Genomic DNA, 4,120 nt, shown 5'->3' with positions numbered 1-4,120 from the left:
TTTCTTTCATTTAAGCTAAAGATTGACTATGTTGAACAAGGGCCTATGATCCTTTCCTAATTGTCTAACACAGATTACTTTTTGCAGGACTAACTGGGAAAGTTCTAGCTAGGTACAACAGTGGACTATTCAACTTTCCTCACACTTACTTAAAACCTCATTACCCTACCAGATTATCGGACACCTTATTCGAGCGTTAGATCGAGGGTCATGCAATGGTGTATTTTTATGTCATGCTAGATCCAACACATTCAATATTCACTATGCCTAATCATGCAAACATTAATTGTAGATGGGATATCACTGTATTTTAGCCATCATGCTTCAGATTTCACACATACTTTATACAAGGTAATAACATGCCGATTCAACTGGAAAATAATCAGTATCTTGGGGGAAAAGAACACAAGCAAGAAAACCCCAAGAGAGGATCATGAGCTTGGCTACTCCGACTTCACCCTAGCACTCACTTTCCATTAACCCCACCCCAACAATAAAGCATATAATTGTCCGTAATGCATAAGAAATATAAAACAGGGTGGTAGGTGAGGCAAACTTGAGACGCATAGCGCCGACGATCAACAAGCTTGCGGGTTTGGTTTCCCATAACCCGCTCCCTCAGGCGTAGGAACACCATCAATAGTGTCCGCAGCAATACCATTACCCTGACTAGTGCTTCTATCAACATCATCAATCCTTGAGCTAGACGCCCAGCAGCTAACTCATGAGCCCTCATCTGCCGGGCTTCCTCATCCATCAATGAGGCTCTCCTCGCAGCCTCTAACTTAGTAAGCTCTCTCTTCCTAGAACAAGCCTCATCACCCTCTCTAGACCGATGCCTCTTGGTCTGCTCACGTGGTGGCGGTGCTGGCGCAGTGGTGGTCTAGAATAGTGCAGCAAGCATCGTATCCTCAGCAGGCTCTGCAAGTGTGGCTTCAGACTCAGGTACCCACGCATCCAAGATGATTTCCACGTCAGCCCTCAGACTCACCACAGCAGCCTGGAGAGTCGTCGAGTCAATAGTCAAGGCTGGCCGGTCGAGAACTCTCAACTCAAAGGCATCAAGGCACTGATGGACTGCCAGAATATGCCGCTAAGTCTGGTGGGAAATCTTCTTCTCAATACGTTCCTCCACCTCAGCAATGGACTTCTGCATCCAAGGCTGGATATGGTGTAGTAGTGTAGCCATCTTGTCCTCCAACTTATGGACCCTAGCAATCGGGACCAGTGCTGTAGATGGAGTGGAGCGGGAGGAACTAAGGGTTGTGCTAGTACAGGGGATAGACTCGACCGGGGTGGTACCGGTAGGATATGATGTACTCTGATTAGCCCCTTGGGCTTGCTCTAGCTTGTCCTCCAAGTTCTCACTTAGCGGCTGCACCTCTACTATAGGCCCTTTATGGGTGCCGCCTCATTTTCCTTATCCCAGATAAGACCTATATCAATTGTCCCAGTAGGAGTCCTGAGAATGTCAATATGCCATATGGGCACTCCAGCAAACCTACACAACTCAAAAATCAAGAAGGGGAAAGGGTACGTGGTGGTGTCCTTAAAGTCCCTCTCATGAATGAATGCCATCAATAGTCTCAGAATGTCCACGTCGAACCCAGCAACCAAAGCAGCTACCAATACTTCCTTATCCTATGTAAGAATGTTGTAACCAACAGTGGGGTATAGGCAGTGATGGACCAACAACCAGATAAAATTTGGTCGTGAATGTAAGGTTGGACTTCTTGATGACCCTTCTTGGATCCAGCACCCAATCCGCACCCTCGCCATCCACAGAAATAAATGTGGTGGGATATCCACCTTTTGGTGGTCTCTCTCAACCCCAGATTATGCTGAAAATTACCCTCCTTAATTATCTTACACCGATAGTCAAACTCGGGGGTAAGGAGCTCCCTGGTAGCATCTATTTCAGCGCTGTATAAGAACCGGCGAATAGTAGGTAAGAAGATGTCTACCCTGCGGCCACGAAATCAAAGATGATCAAGTGGTGCCTGTTTAGCGGGATTAGACCGCCTATCCAGGGAAGACCGGAGAATCGCTACATAAGATGCGTAGAACTCTCGCACCACCTCCTTGCTATAGCGTCCAACGCACCTGGATATCCACTCTAGCCAATGGTGGGTGAAGAGAGCATATACATGAGGGACAGTGTGAAGACTCCCTGTAAGAACTCGCCGCTCGACTATCAGAGTCTGAGTCATGATCACTTTATCATTGAGCAGCTTCGCGTCCCAATACACCTAGTATCGGCCATCGATGCACCACCAGTTGGGTTGATCAGCAACGGGTGCGGGGACGTTGGTCGGGGGTGCTGGAGTAGAATCCGCACTGTCAGCCTCATCAGACGAGGCAGAGTGGACCGGTGCAGGAGGAGCAGTGGCACCATGTGAAGTTGATGCTTCCTCAGACCCTGAAGGAAAACAGAAACAGATGGGAATTTGGGAAAGAAAAACTTTTGGGATTGATGGGGATTTGGGGAAGAGGGAGATTAGATTGTTAGTAAATGGGTGAGTGAGTGGAGGAATTGAAAGAAAATGGGGAGGGAAACGGTTGGTGAGAGGATTTGAAAGGGCGGGGTAATTGAAAAGTTTAAAAATTCAATATATAGCCAATCGGGTCGGGTCGGGTCGGGTAATTGAGTCTGGGGAACTAACGATTCCCCGTCGATGGACCGTAAGTCCATCGACGGACTGTCGACTATTCTGTCGACTGTCCCCTAACTTAGGAAAAATTAAAAATCAAACATGGGATCCACGGATCCATCGACGGTCCGTTGGTTGGTCCGTCATTCAGTGCACCAGAACAATTTTTGCTGATTTCTGGTGATTTGGTCCCTGCACATTGAACACCAAAAAAGCTAATCATTTTGTGTTTTCTGGACACCTTTTAGACACGGACCCTAGTCTACTCTCTAGCCAACACTTCTAAGAGAAAGTTAAAGAAAATGCATACATGATATTAAGTAAAAACAAAAATAATGCACTACTCCTAGAAAATCAAGAAAACCCTATTGGTGGCTAGAGGATACACATTGGGTTGCCTCCCAATCAGCGCTTAATTTAACGTCACAGTATGACGCAAGACTCTTGATTAATCAGACTTCATCACGATGGTATGTCTCAACCACTTCATTAGCATTTTCCGCATGCCCTAGGTAGATTTTGATTCTTTGTCTGTTCACCTTGAACCTTACACCCTCCTTGTTCTCCAAATCAACCGAACCATATGGGAAGACTTGAGTGATCAACAATGGACCAGTCCATTTGGAAATGAGCTTGCCCGGGAACAAGCGCAACCTAGAGTTGAATAAAAGCATCAAATCCCCAACCACAAAGTCGCGCTTCTCAATCTTTTGGTCATGGTACTTCTTCATCTTTTCTTTATAGAGGGATGAACTTTCATATGACTTCAAGAGAAACTCATCAAGCTCATTTAACCCATGCAACCTCTTCTCCGCTGCTTCAATCCAATCCATCTTCAGTTTCATCATTGCCCATATGGCCTTATGCTCTAACTGAACCGGCAAGTGACAAGCCTTCCTATATACAAGTTGGTATGGAGACATACCTATGGGAGTCTTGTGTGCTGTCCGATAGGCCCAAAGAGCATCTTCAAGCCTCCTTGACCAATCCATTCTACTTGAGTTCACCGTTTTTGCCAGAATCTGCTTGATTTGTCTGTTTGACACCTCAAACTTTCCCACTAGTCTGAGGATGATAAGGAGTGGCCACATTGTGGTGAAACCCATATTTCTCCAATAACCCTTTGAAAAACTTTTTGCAAAAGTGGATCCCCCCATCACTAATATTGGCCCTTGGTTTGCCATATCTGGAAAATATGTTCTTTTTCAAGAACGAAGTGAAACTCTTCCCTTCTTTATTTGCAAGTTCTATGGCTTCCACCCATTTTAAAACATAATCAACCGCCAAAATAATATACTTCATCCCATGAGAAATCACAAAAGGTATCATAAAGTCAATGCCCCACTCATCAAATAACTCAATTACAAGAATGTGATTTAAAGGGAGCTCTTGCGGTCGAGAAACACCTCCATCTCTTTGGCCCCTATCACATGCCTTGGCAAACTCATGAACATCTTGGTGGATGGTTG

The 4,120-nt window shown here is 45.6% G+C and overlaps 1 pseudogene; it reads right to left on the bottom strand.

Annotated features, from left to right (window-relative positions):
* Positions 1–578: 578 nt before the first annotated feature.
* LOC114077145 lies at positions 579–1,189 on the bottom strand (annotated as a pseudogene).
* Positions 1,190–4,120: the final 2,931 nt, after the last annotated feature.

This window comes from Solanum pennellii, chromosome 5 (assembly GCF_001406875.1).
Source record: "Solanum pennellii chromosome 5, SPENNV200".
Lineage (NCBI taxonomy): Eukaryota > Viridiplantae > Streptophyta > Magnoliopsida > Solanales > Solanaceae > Solanum > Solanum pennellii.
The sequence above is the reverse complement of the archived record's forward strand: the minus strand, read 5'-3'. Positions and strand labels throughout refer to the sequence as shown.